At 47.3% G+C, this 15,289-nt stretch overlaps 1 protein-coding gene across 13 annotated transcripts in view; it reads right to left on the bottom strand.

Moving 5' to 3' along the window:
• CSK (C-terminal Src kinase) overlaps positions 1-15,289 on the bottom strand; it is a 914,950-nt gene that overhangs the window by 607,856 nt on the left and 291,805 nt on the right. The window lies entirely within an intron of this gene.

Raw genomic sequence — 15,289 nt, 5'->3', positions numbered from 1 at the left:
TTGCACCATTTATGTATTTTATCTAAGTCAACTTATGTTTTTCTAACGATACATGCAGTTACTTACCCCATGTAATGGGATAAGTAATTTAATGAAAGCCCTTCCTCACCACTCCCCCCCCCCCTGACTCTCCTTACCTATCTCAAACCCACTAGGCCCTCCCTTCCCCTCGCCTGCCTCCTTCCTCCTCCTCCTCCTCCTCCCGCTGACCTCATACTGCATACTGTAACCACCAGGAGGCATAGGAGGTCACCTGGGAGCTTCCCCCCCTTCCCCTTCCTCCTCCCCCTTCCCCCCACTCCCGCGGACCTCAAACCTGACATTGTTAACCCCCTTCACCTACCTCCTCTCTCCTCTCCCCTCCTCTCCTCTCCCTCCTTCTTCCCCTCCTTTTGAGTAAATCATTCCACATACTGTACTACTGGTTTGTTTCAGGTTTGTAAATATGCTTTTCATTACTGTACTTTGTTATTCTGTAAAGCGCTTTGGAGTAAAGCGCTATATAAACTCAATAAACATAAACATAATGTTCCTTCTACTGGATGTTCCTTCCCCAGGTTCCTCTTTTTTTTAATATATATATCCATATACCGCTTTACAGTCTTGGGGAAAAAACATTCAACAGCAGAGGCGATGTGCAGCATGGAGTCAATGTCCCTCGATGGTTACCATTCCCGCTTTCGGACGGGACGTCGACAATGGTATTAATAGCACACAATGCATCCGTTACCTCAGGTTGCGTTTATTTTCTCTTTCTGAACAGCCGACTTGAGGATTAAATAACCTGCATGTGTGTTGAGAAAGATAAGTATAATAAAAATAAAATACTCCCAGAGTCAGAGGGGTAGGCAGGACGGGCGATGAGGAATCAGTGGTATGGGGGGGCATCCAAATGAAAGAACCTTTTCAGGGATAGTATTTTGTTCTAATGGTTTGTGTTCGCCCACCGATTCCTCTTCTTTAAATCAGATTCCCATAGCAGTTTTGTGCAACATTGCGTCCGGAAGCAGGAATGGTAACAGTCAACGGACATCGTCTCGATACCTCACAGCTCCCTCTGCGGTCAACTTTTTTCTGAGACTGCAAAGCAGGATATAGATACAAAGATGAGAAATCTGTGGGAGGACACAATCCATTCGAATGTTGTGTATTGGTGGTCTCATGTGGTTTACTGGTTGTTCGTCTTGCATATTATAAGATTAATGTACTTTACATTTTGGTTTATGAACCTACGATTATTTTTTCAATTACCTAATAAAAACTTTGTAAACCAAACAAAAAAAGCAGGGATATTGTAAAGCTTTATGGGAATCCACAATGTAGAGTCACCTCTTCAAACTTTAAATTAGGACAGTGTCGATTGTGTACGATCATACAGGAAGGATTTGATTTAGGTTTGCACTAAGTTGTGGATAAGGCGCAGTTGAGGTGGCCCAGAGTAAACCTCCATTTTCAAAAGTGACTGAGAGACCTAGAAGGATCAAGGCTCAGGTGGCATTATGGCCAGATAGGCTTCTACTTTAAATGTTGTAGTTGGTTATTACAGCTCGAGTAATATGCTTATTAAACTAATTTGCTTATTAAGGGGAACTGCAAGATGGGGCAGAAAGGGTGCCTTTTTTTTTTTAAAGGATTAGGAGGACCACTACATACTCTTCAGAGGCCAGTCCCTGCCACGTTGGCGGGGTGCATGGTTCCGGCCAAGTTGGCCAAGGGGAGTTGGGGTCTGATTCTGAAACCCCAGGCCCCCCACGTTGAACAGTTTGGGGTACTCCTGTTGGAGACTCAGTTTAAAAATGGAGCGACAGAGTGACCTACAGCTGCAATCCCTTTACAATGGTGGCTGACCTCGACCCATCCCGGCCCCCACGCCCGACTCTTCCCCACCGATGCGGTGGACCCCTTGAACCCTCATATTTATCTCACTTAACGTCAATGGCCAGAACTTCCCAGCTAAGCGCAAATCAATCATCCAACGGCTCTTGGATGAAGACGCAGGCGTGGCCCTACTGCAGGAGACCCACCTGCTCCCGGGGGACTTTGGGCGCCTCAGATCTAAAGACTTCCCCTCTACAGTTTCTGGCTTCGGATGGCACTAAAAAGGACAGACGGCAGTTCTTTTTAGAAGGGGCCTGAATCCGCAGATCCCAAGCTCCAAACTAAACCCTGAGGGCCGCTATGTTGCCATTAAGTGCCTTTTACTAGGCCAATTATACATACTGGTCTCCGCATACACCCCTAACATGGGCCAAACCGCCTTCTTACGATTCCCTGGGCACGATCCTCTTGTCCTTCTCTGAAGGCCTGAAAGTGATTGGAGGCGACTTCAATGGAATCCCAGACCCCACAAATGAAAAACCACACCCCCTTCGACCAAAGATCTCAATACAACACTGGGCATCCTATGGCTTTTCAGGACCCTGGAGGTGGTGGACTCATGGAGAGTGCTTCATCCCACAGAAAGGGACTTCTTGTTCTATTGATATGTCCACAGGACCTTCTCCAGAATCGACCTCCTTCTAACGTCGCCACAGACACTGTCCTATGTCAAGGAACTCTTGATTGGGACATGCACCCTGTCGGTTCACGCTCCAGCAGCTCTAGAACTCCAAGCCCCCCCAAGCTACCCCACCTCCACCGTGTTGCTGGGCGCTATTCGACCCGATCCTCAATGACATGCTCCTGAGAGATACAATCGCCTCCACGATCCGAAACTTGTTCAACGAAAATCAGAATGAAGACACCTCACCGGCATATGCATGGGACGCCACGAAAGCGGTGGGCCAGGGGGAACCGATCGCCCAGGGGGCAGCATACCACAGAGCCAGGCGTCAAACCCGCCTATCCCTCGAAAATAAATTCCAAGAAGCCGAGAGAACACAAACTGAAGGGCTGGTCCCCAAAGACACAACGGGCAATCCGCACCACCCTCAAGAAAATTGAGGCGCATTACGCTGAACATGATCTCCTGGCCAAAACTAAACAGTTCTACTAGGCCAAAAATAAAGCAAAAATTATTAGTGAGCAAACTAGCCAAGGCAAGGCGGAACAACACAATAATTGGGCTATGGGATCACCAGGGTGGGGTCCGATACGCAGACCGGGAGAAACAGCAACTGGCTGCGGACCACCTGGCGCAGGTGATGACCACACCCCCTAGAGACCGAAGCAAACAAAGGGAATATCTACAAAGGGCGGCTCTACTCATCCTGAAGGACGCAGCCCGAGAAAACCTAGATGCAGTGAGGAAGTCGAAGATGTCATCAAGTCCCTCAAATCATGGGCCCCGGGGCCCGACGGGTTCTCGGCAAGATTCTACAAAATGTTCCGGCCACAACTGGTGGCTCCCGTGGTAGCCCTCTTCAACTCATTCAGGGATTCGGGCACTGTCACTTCCTCCATGGCGGAATCTATCACTATCTTACTGCCCAAGCCAGGAAAAGACCCCAAAGACCCAGCCTCGTACAGACCCATCGCCTTGCTGAACATTGATGCCAACATATACTAAAAAATCCTGCTCAACCGCCTCTCAGCCATTTTACCCGAAATAATACACCCAGACCAATCAGGTTTTATCACCAACCGATCCACCGGAGACAATGTCCACAGAGCCCTGGACCTGCTCGACCTCACGGCCTGGAACTCGCAAAAACTAGTGCTGGTGGCCCTGGACGCCATTAAAGCGTTCAACAGGGTGGACTGGGCCTTTATGGGTCAAACTCTTGAAGCCTTCCATATCGGGCCAATGTTCCAGAAGATGGTCCTGGCGAACTATCAAGCTCCAAAAACCCTTCTCGGACCCAATCCCGCTCACCTATTGTCACACTCAGCCCCTGTTCTCACCCGTTTGCCCTTGGTCGTCTTCTTCTTTGTAGATCTTTCAGTGTTCCGGGTAGGAATGAATATCGGATGGTTGATACAAAGAGAAGGAAGGAAACAGCGAGCACACTAGCCGCAAACTCGAAAGGGAGCGTTGAGATGCGCAATGCCGCGGGGCGTGCCCGTTTTCTAGGAAGCCAGTGTTCATGCGTAAACGCTGGACTGCTACGTGTCTGAGCCGCTGACCATGTTGGGAGGATCGCGGCTCCAATGTTGCGGTGCACCAAAGACCAGGAAGTCCAAAAGGGGCGTGAACGGCGAATCATGACAGAATGCCCCTTCCTAAACCTTGCTCCACCGGGCTTGCCTGGATGAGTTAGATGGAACCTCGCACCAAACGAGGGGCATTCATGTGGGAGACAGGTTCCCATGTTCGTTCGCTGGGGGGATATCCTTTCCATTCTACTAAGACCTCTTCTATATCTAAGTCACAAATCCTGGAAACCTCGAATTCAATCTGATCGTTGACAATCACAGGGTTAGGGCGATGAGTGGATCTGGTGGAGTGGATATAAGGCTTGAGCAAAGAAGTATGAAAAACGGGAAGTATCTTCTTCCAGGTGTCTGATAACTGAAGTCCATATGTCACGGGGTTGATAATCTCTTTGATAGAAAAGGGTCCATAGAATTTGGGGGCCAGTTTATTAGGTCGTAGATGTCAAGGCAAAAGTTTAGAAGATAGTCAGACCTTGTCACCAATTCCATACATGGGGCCAGGTCTCTGTTTAGCATCAGCATGTCTTTTGAATCCATCCTGGCCTTTTCTAAATGTTATTTTACATCTTTATGTATAGTAACCAGTCTGTCAATCCAGGAATCAACCGATGGAACCGTGGTGGAATGAGGTAGGATTGTTGGTAGGACAGATGGATGGATACCTTGACTGCAGAAGGGGCTTGTCTTGATGGTGGAGTGATCAGAATTGTTATAGGCAAATTCGGCAACTGGAATCAAAACCGACCAATCATCTTGGACCTTGGCTGAAAAACACTGCAAATATTGTTCTAGGGTTTGATTCACTCGCTCGGTTATTCCATTAGTCTCGGGGTGGTATCCAGAGGACAAGGCACGTTGAATACCTAACATGTGACATAGGTATTTCCAGAATTGGGAAATTTATTGAGGACCACGGTCTGAAATGATCTTGGAAGGAAGACCATGCAGCCTAAAGATGCATTTTTTTGTGGTTGTTTTAAAAAATATTCCTGCCATTTCTTGTGCTGTTGCCAATTTGTAGAAGGGGGTGAAGTGAGCCATGTGGGTGAATAGATCGATAATAACCATGATGGTAGTGAACCCCTTGGAAGGGGGCAATTCCACAATGAAGTCGATAGCAATTACTTCCCAAGGACGCGTTGGCAAAGTAGGCTGATGGAGAAGACATGCAGGTTTTCTGTTATCACTCTTATTCTGACTGCAGACGGGGCAGGTTTGGACATAAGCCCTTACAGCGTGGATCATGTTAGGCTACCAGAACTGTCTCTGAACGAGGCGAAGAGTGGCAGTAACGCCTCGATGCCCGGAATGGAAGTTATCATGACAGAGGTTTATAACCTTGGTTCTCAATTCTTGCTTGGGTACCGCCAGTCTCTTATCTTTGAAGAGGTAGCCATCTTTCGCGACGAGGGTCCATTGGTTTGTCTTGAAGTAATCCTTCCAGAGATCAGAAGGTGGTGTTGCCGCACGCATATTTTCCAATAAGGAGTTGGCTTGGTCCACAAAAACCGTGTCGGGAAACATCTTCGGGAAGGCGTGGGCCTCAACCGGCTCGTAATCAGGGCGCCTGGATAGTGCATCGGCGATTACGTTGTTAGTGCCAGGGACATGGTGTATGCGAAACTGATACTGAGCAAAGAAAAAGGCCCAACAAGCTTGGCGACTGTTCCTGCACTCTAAGGATTGCAGGATCTGCAGGTTTCTATGGTCGGTTCGCACTGGGACAGGAAATTTGGCACACAGAAGCAAATGGCGCCACTCAGTAAAAGCTTGCCGGATGGCGTGCAATTCCTTCTCCAGGACTGAGTAGTGGGTCTCGCTGGGAGTTAGGGTTCAGGACAGGTAAGCAATGGGGTGTTCTGCCTTATCCCCAGATTCTTGTTTTAGTACAGCTCCAATTGCATGCTCTGAGGCATCAGTTTCTACCATATATTGATATTCGGTTGTGCCAGGATGGGACCTTGAGTAAATCTTTGTTTTAACTCCTGGAAGGCTGTCTCTTAAACATCTGACCAAATGAAGGGAAAGTCTTTCTTTAATAATGCTACTATCGTGTGTACAATGTCTGAGAAGGTTGGAATGAATTTCCGGTAACAATTGGAAAGTCCCAGGAAGGATTGAATCTGTTTCACTGTTGTAGGGGCTGGCCATAAGAGAATGGAGTCGACCTTGGCAGATCCATTTCTATCCCCTTGGAACTCGGACGAAACCTAAATAATGAACAGTTTTGGCATGGAATACGCATTTTTCTGGTTTGACCAGGAGTTTATTCTCTCGTAGGCGTTGTAAGACTGATGTCACATGTTCCTGATGTAACTGGGAATCATTGGAATAGATCAGTAAGTCATCCAGGTATACTATGACAAAGTGGAACAGCATATCCGAAAAAACTTGGTCCATGAAACGTTGAAAAACCGCAGGGGCGTTGGCAAGACCAAATGGCATTACTAGGTATTCAAAATGCCAAAAGGGGGTCCTGAAGGTGGTCTTCCACTCATCGCCTTCCTTAATTCGGATTAGATGGTAGGCGCCCCGTAAATCAAGTTTAGTAAAGATTACAGCACCCCGGACCGCTTCCAGTATGTCGGAAATGAGCGGCAGGGGTGAACGATCCTTAAGGGTGCATTGGTTAAGGCCTCGATAGTCTAGGCAGGGTGCAAGTTCCTTGGTGTCCTTCTTGGGCATGAAGAACAAGGAGGCACCAGCTGGAGATTTAGAAGGTCGAATGGTTCCATTAGCGAGATTGGTATCCAAGTATTCCCGTAATGCCTTTTTCTCGGGTTCGGAAAGGATAAACATTCTTCCAAACTGTACCACTGCAGAATTTTCAGTATCGATGGCACAATCTTCTGGTCGATGAGGTGGTAAAGATTGGACAATGGCTTTCGAAAATACATCTGAGTATTGTTGGTAAATCTCGGGTACTTGGGCAATGTTTGAAATACAAATGGATGGTTGTTCGAGGGTCTGAGTTTCCATAGATAAGGTCTGCACCATATTCCGGGATAAGCAATGAGACAAGCAGAAATCAGAACCTAGAAATAGAGATCCGGCTGCCCAATTGATATAAGGGTTGTGTTTTTGTAGCCAAGGCATTCCCAGAACCATGGGGTAGTGTGCTGCCTTGATGATATCAAAACGAAGCATCTCCTGATGGTTGTTTATTGAGAGCATTAACTCCGAGGTTTGCTGGGTTATGGGTCCTGAAGACAGTGGTTTCCCCATCAATTCCTCCGACAGCTTGGATAGTTTCTTTGGATTCTCGAGGAATGTTGTGCTTCAAGGCCCATTCGTGGTCCAAGAACATTCCCATGGCACCGCAGTCCACTAGAGCCAGGATAGAATGTGTTTCCTTATTGGTGGTTGACAAGGATGTTTGCAGGACCACCAAAGTGTTCAATCGGGAGAATTCAAGGAAGGAACAGAAGCGGAGCAAGTATGTAACTACAGAAGCTGGGCTCCGCTCAAGATCGGGAGCTGGCGTTTCCCGAATGCCTGGGTGGAGCTATAGGACAATTCCTTATGAAATGTTTATCTGAGGCACAATACATACAGAGTCCAGTATTGATCCTACGCATTCCTTCCTGTGAAGATATTGGACCCCGTAAGGAGCCCAATTGCATAGGTTCTGGATCAGGAGAGTGCTGTGCAGTCGTTTCCCTTGGACAAGGCAAATCCATGGAAACTTTTGGTGAAGCAGTCTTTGTCTTTCTTTTGTCTGCCTTCCTTTCCTGGATGCGAAAGTCGATTTGGAGGGACAAATCTATTAAATCCTGGAAAGAACTTGGACAGGCTACTCTGGCTAGTTCGTCCTTGATTTCGTCATTTAACCCTCTCCGAAACAAGGTAAAACTTGCCTCTTGGGACCAATCGGCCTCTTTAGCCAATTGCTTAAAGCGGGTTACATAAGACAGCATGTCTTGTTCCCTTGTTCAAACTCCAGGAGCTTCTCCTGAGCACTGTAGACTTGTTCAGGGCGGTCAAACATGGTTTTAAAGGCTTGTACAAATCCATCATAATTGTCCAGGAGGGGGGTCTCCCACATTCACCAAGGGAGTTGCCCATGCCAAAGCATTGCCGGAGAGATGTGATATTATGAATCCCACCTTGGCCCGGGGTGTAGAAAAATAGTAGGGTTTAAATGTGAAATGCACCAAACAAGAATCAAGGAAGGATCGCAGTGTTTTGGAGGAACCATCATATTTGTGCACTATGCCCCTACTAGGGCACTTTCCTGGAACGTCGAGTCTCTGGAGAGCACGAGTTGTTTTAGCGCTGCATTTTCGGCTTTGAGGTTTTGCAACTCAGTTGTCAATTCTTGCATTCCTCTCATGAGGTCCTGGACAGCAGCCTCCATGTCGAACTCTGTATCAGGTTTTTGGCGTCTCAAACTGTCAAACTCGGCCCCTGTTCTCACCCGTTTGCCCTTGGTCGTCTTCTTCTTTGGAGATCTTTCAGTGTTCCGGGATGTGCGGGATTTATACAGGTAAGGGCGATGATCTTCCGTATCCAGCGTGGGACCGTAGGCAGACTCGGAAGGAGACAGGAGATCAGGATGCCAGGAGGTAGGAATCAGGTAGTCTATGTCCGGAATGAAGCGCGGAACCAGGAAGGAAATGACACAGTTCGCAGAAGACAGGGAAATAGCTGCGCATGGGAGAAACTGGTGGTTTCCAGGAAGGAAAGAATGAGCGGCCACAGGCGGAGGCGAAGGCCGCACTTAGAACTCCAGGAAGGGAGAGGTAGGAATGAATATTGGATGGTTGATACAAGGAGAAGGAAGGAAACAGCGAGCACACTAGACGCAAACTCCAAAGGGAGCGTTGAGGCGTGCAGCGCCACGGGGGCATGCCCGTTTTCTAGGAAGCCAGAGTTCCTGTGTAAACGCTCGACCGCTACGTGTCTGAGCCGCCGACCATGTTGGGAGGATCACGGCTCCAATGTTGCGGTGCACCATGGACCAGGAAGTCCAAAAGGGGCGTGAACGGCGAATCATGACACCTGTGGGACTAGGCAGGGATGCCCGCTGTCCCCATTGCTCTTTGCCTTGGTGATGGGGCCGTTCGCCCAGAGAATCAGAGCTAACCCCAACATCAAAGGCCCTCAGATCGGCCCTACCCAACACAAAATAGCCCTTTACGCAAACGATGTCTTGTTCACCCTTGCGGACCCCACATTCTCTCTGCAGCACGCCCTGGCAGAAATATACAACTACGGGAAACTCACAGGCTTCTCCATTAACTATGACAAATCGGTGGCTCTGGGGATAGGCCTGTCACCTTGCGACCGAGAGGCCCTTACCTCATTATGCCCCGTACAATGGGAAAAGAAGTCAATCCCCTACTTGGGAGTCCACTTCCCAGCAGACCCAAAATCAGTATATCAAGCAAACTTCCCCCACTCTTCCGTGAACTACAAAGTGACTTGAAGAGGTGGACAATCTCCTCCCCAGATTCCTATATGCATGTTCCGCCCTTCCCCTAATGATTCTGCTCCAATTTATCTGGAAGGGCAAAAGGGCTAGGATCCCCCTGAGAATGATGCTGGGGAACGCACACCTGGGAGGACTGGGATTCCCCGACCTTCAGAATTACCAAACAGCGGCACAGTTAGCCCACATCCACACCTGGCTAATGACTTTGGGGCGCCCCAGGTGGGTGGAGATAGGACAATCCCGGCTCCCCCTTCCTCTGTGTTTCCTCCCACATATCCCACCTCACCTCCGACAGAGCAAGAATGAGCTGCTAACTTCCACAAAACACACGCTGAACGCATGGGACTGGGCACAACGTCGCAAAAAGATACTGAAAGGCCTAAGCCTCTTCTCCCCCGTCTTCATGAACCCCTCCTTCACCCCCAGAACCAACCCTCACAACTTCAAGAATTGGATCAGGAGAGGCCTAGAGTCATTGGGCCAACTTTTCGTGGAAGATCGCCCCGAACATTCGAACAATGCAAAGAAACTTTCCAGCTGACGGAAGCAGACAGAATCACTTACATTCAGCTCCGACATTGGTGCACCCACCGTCAGACCCGGCAAGCAACAACGCGCTCCCCCTCCTCACTTGAATTAACCTTGCAAGAACTCCCGACCCGAGGAAGGATCTCAGCCCTATACAAATGCTTCATGGAGGACTTCCTTATCTCCAAGACTCAGGCTATGGCCCAGTGGGAGGAGGACCTAGGGCACGCACTATCGGACCAAAATTGGGTGGACATATGGTCGCGAACCCACTCATCATCCACTTGCATCACAAACAGAGAATGCGCGTACAAACTCTTACTGCGTTGGTACTACCCACCCCTAAGGTGCCACCATATAAACCAGGCCCTGAGCCCCGCCTGTTGGAGGCTATGTGGACAACCGCCGGGCTCCTATCACATGTGGTGGTTGTGCCCGAAGGTTCAACTTTTCTGGTCACAGTGTGTAACCATATTCGCAGATATTACCCAGACGGTGATCCCACTTGAACCTGCGCCTATCCTCCTGGGGGCCTACCCCAGATTGGGAAGAAAAGCTAAACTCCTAACCCAATGCTTGCTGGCTGCGCGAATCGTGGTGGCTCGAACATGGAAATCCACCGGAGGTCCGCTGCTGACGCTCTGGTGGGGGAAAATGTGGGACATCCTGATTGCAGAAAAGATAACTGCGGCCAGAACTGGGGTCCTGCATCGCTTCCAGGACATCTGGGCCCCTTTCCCAGATTATAACACAAAGTTACGGGCCCTAACCTACTTAACCCGGAACGCCGCAAGAATCCTGGAGGGGACAGAAACTACCCGAGCGTAAGAAGAAACATAGTGAATCCAGAGACCCAAGCTGGGAGGGGAACTTCGGAGGGGTGGTGGGGACGACTGGGTGGAGGGACGGGGAAAGTTAAGAAACTGATTGCCATGTGATAATGATACCTGTAATGTATTCACTCTGCTCTATTCCAAAAATAAACACAGTTAAAAAAAAGGGGGGGGGAGAAATTCAATTAAGGGGAAATGGGATAGGTACAGTGCTATGGGCATTCTGCACAGGAAAAATGGCTTGGGTGGGGATGCTGATCAGAAAAACATTGTGCTTCATAACCCATCAAATCAAAAGGGGAAAGAACGGCCACCTCCTGGTGATGAAGGATGCTAAATAGTACGGAAGTGACCCTGTGCTGCTCCGTTTATGTGCCAAATCAACAGCAGGGCGACTTTTGTGACGAGGCACTCAGGGTGCTAGAAGAGTGTTAAGAGGTGTGTTGATATGTGGGGGCAACTTTAATAGGTTAACTGACCCAATAAAGGTAGTCATCTTGCTGTGCAAGTACTATATGAAAGACACATGGTCGATGAAACACCTCAACCACAGGTCATACATGTTTTAACTCCCCTCCCCACACAGGACATATACACGAATAGACTATATCTGGTTGGACTCAGAAAGCACATGACCTTGTGGGTTCCGACATTCGGGTAGTGGTATGGTCCGATCAGGACATGTGCACGACTTCCATAGACCTTGGCCACTCGCCAACCACAGACAGCCGATGGGCCTGAAATGGCACTTTGTTCAGAGACTCAATTTTTCGAGAAAGGTTCAAGAGGGAGACAATGTATTTTTTCAAACGAACTCTGGGGAAGTTCTTAGAAACTTGATCTGAGAGGCCGCCAAAGCCACCCTCTGAGACCTACTGATCTGAGGGATCTGTGAAAAAAGGGTCCGGGCATTATGAGAAAACGAGCTTAGGCAGACCATAACAACATGGGAGGAGGCATTAAGAGCAGACCCATACAGATGAAAGGAGGTGGTAGACTTAAGACAGGAGCGCAAGGATCTTACGAGAGGTAAAGTCATGTTTCAGCTCAGTTGCTTGTAACAAAGGTTATTTGAGAAGGGGGTCAACGCTCACACATTATTGGCAGAAAGGCTCAGGAGACAGAGGTACTTGAAATAAGGGACCACTCTGGTTATGGACATGACCAGAGGAAATAGCTCAAAGGTTTGGCAGTGTTTATGCCACCCTATAATCTAATGTAGTGAACCTTAGAGACCAAGAGATATCTGCTTACCTTAATGATATCAAACTACCCAGACTATCCAACGACACCCTTACAAAGACACGGGTTGTACTAGCCCCATTTCAGAGCAGGCTCTTTAAAGTATCCTAAAAGGGAGCCCAGTCTGCAGCGCCTTTCTGCAGGCCAGGATTGCAGCGATACCAAAAGAAGGGAAAGATGAATTGGATGTGGTTTGCCCAATATCACTGCTGAATGAAGATACAAAAATCTATACTGGAGGGTTAGTGGAGCGATTGGGAGGGCTTGTATACCCAGACCAAGATGATTTTATCAGGGGTAGACAAGGGCCGGAAAACATCCGGAAGACCCTGGACCTAATAGCCACCGTTGACGCCAAGGATAAGGACCAGATATTAGCATCATTAGACGTGGAAAAGGTCTTTGAAAGAGTTGAATGTCCTTTATTAAAGCAGTCCTCTGCAAGGGAGGATTAGTGTCTTGATGGTTCACGTGAATTGCAGCCTTGTACAAAAACATGAACGCATTTGTTACGGTTAATGGGATTTCCCTTGAATAGAGGAACCAGAGAGGGATGAACCATTGGCCGAAATCATCCAAAGAGATCGAACGATTCTGGGGCTTGAAAGACATGAAAGAAAACAAATGATCTCTTTGTGGATGATATTTTGGCATACATAAGTTAATTGAGGTTGTGGAGAAATACAGTGACCTTTCAGGCTTTAAAATTAACTCCTCCAAATCAGAAGTGCTCTCTATGACAGAGTGTATGCTAGAAATGGACCGACTCAGTACTAGCAACAGGTACTGGATACAACCTGGGGGCATGAGATACCTGGGTGTCTGCCTTATGAAGGATTTAACTGCCCTATAAAAGGCTAACTATCCTTCGCAGTGGGATAGGATCAGAATATGACTGAACGAGATGGTACAGAAGGTGGTCAGTCAAAAGGCCGAAAAAAAAATATCCAATGACAAAAATATCGAAAAAAAAATCTCAAAAAAAATTAAAAAATCAAATTTTTTATTTATTTATTTATTTATATGTATTTTTGGGGTCAGGTAAGTAAAAAGAAGGGGTAAAATAAAAAAAAATGAAAAAAGGAGGTTGGGGGGACCCCCCCCCATTTAAAAAAAAATACATTGAAAAATAAATTCGATATTTTTTTTGAGATTTTTTGGTTCGACCTTTTTTTTCGGTCTTTTCACTATAAACCGGTATGGAATTGTACATTCATGGGCAGATTGCATGGTCTCCCTGACAAGGAACGCTCTACCAAGGCTGCTATTTCTGTTTCAGGTATTGGCGGTGGAAATTCCTGCAACATTGTTTGAAGAAGCAAAAATTATGTTTACCAAATTCCTTTCGAGGGACAGGAAACCACGTATTGCCTATGCTGCCCTGACATTACCCAGGGGGGGGAAGGTGGAGTTGGTCTAGCAGACCTGAAGCAATAACACAGAGCAGCACAACTCTGGATACTCTTAGATCCCTTATGGTGCAGTAAGGAGAAGCAATGGGTCAACATGGAAAATTACTTCATGGCCCCAGTCAACATCGGCGAAGGATTGTGGGTGCCCTACAGGCAACTGCAACAGAGTAAGGAAACATCCAGTGCTGGCCACCTTATGGCAGTTCAGGGGAAAAAAAAAAAAGTTGGAGGTATTAACTACCTGGCTCATGCCCCTTAGCTGTCTATGAGCGCCCCATATCAGAGACAAGATTCATTAACCGCTTCAATTTCAACCTCACTATGAGAGGGTCTGGTAAGGGCTTACCCAACTCTGGGAGGGGAAATTTCTGAGCAAGCCAATTCTAGATGAATTAGAAAGGGAACCCATGTCTTCTTTTATGTACTTACAACTAAGGGGTGTACTAACTGACCATACCTTGGAGGAACGACTTAACCGTCAGTTAAAGCCCTTGGAACAGATCCTTAAAACGCACTCAGGTGCCAAGGGCCTCATCTCAAGACACTTCACTGGTGGAAGGGGGTATCCCGGGTGTACATAGAGTCAGAGTGCAATGGGCACGCATCCGTGATATTCCTGAGGACAGAGATCCCGGGCCAGCCATCTATAGGCAGGTGTGGTCCACCTCCCTTACAATGCAATACAAAATGCACAACTATTGACTGCTTCAGTGCTGGACTCTGACCCCTACAAGCTGATCAAAATGTACTTGGAAACGAGCCCACAATGTTGGAGGGGATGTGAAAATGTGGCCACCTATTTGCATGTATGGTGGGAATGTCCGCAGGCTCAGTTGTTTTGGAAGGATGTACTGGCTTGGATGAAGGAAATAGATTGCATAGAGGAATCGGTATCCACACTCTTGGTTTTGCTTGGATTGAAGGATGATGGAGAATGCTATACAGGATTAAGACACATGGCAAGGAACTTGCAACGAGAGCATGAATAACGATTTATTGGAAGAGGTCACGCCTCAACACAAGAATAATCGCCAAAGCATGGAGAGTTTGACGGCAAACCTTTCCAAAACACACAATCATATTGACGCAGAGTGGCTCTCTTTCATAACGTACCATAGGCGAAACCAGACCGTAAATCAAATGCCAGTCTGTGCATCTTGATCATATAAAGTTATGTATGCCTTACTTTGACCACTACCCTGTAAACTAAAGGGCTCCTGGCAATTCCCTGATCAGTCCAGTTGGAAGGATAGATACTAAAAACATATTGATCAGGGCGTGCCCGGATACATTAAGACTCCAGAAAAAAGAAATTTGAATACCTTTAAGATGAAAAAGATGGACATCACATTTCAACAGGAACGTATTGGTATAGACCTAATGTGTCACAGGACGGGAAATTAATATTAAAGACAAAAATACATTGTAACCATAGTGCAAATAGCATGTAAAGACAGACTTTTTACATAAATTGTTGCAAGAGATAGGAGGGTCCCATTTCATCTATTGGGAGCCACAAGTCATTCTGTTTGCTGCACAAAACAGCTAAATGAACAGTATGACATTAAAAACATTAAATACTGTGTGAGGAAGTCGACACGGTTGTGTTTCGGCCACATGTAGCAGTTGGAAGATGCTGTTAGTAGGGCGGCATTCATCAGGATGGGTAAAAATTGATAGATGCTCAATAAATGGTATTGCCTGTGTGTATCGTGTGTATGTGACACGGTTGTAGAAAATTCTGC

This window comes from Ambystoma mexicanum, chromosome 11 (genome assembly GCF_040938575.1).
Source record: "Ambystoma mexicanum isolate Mex_15411 chromosome 11, UKY_AmexF1_1, whole genome shotgun sequence".
NCBI lineage: Eukaryota > Metazoa > Chordata > Amphibia > Caudata > Ambystomatidae > Ambystoma > Ambystoma mexicanum.
Note: the sequence above shows the minus strand (reverse complement) of the source record. Positions and strands in the feature narration are given on the sequence as shown.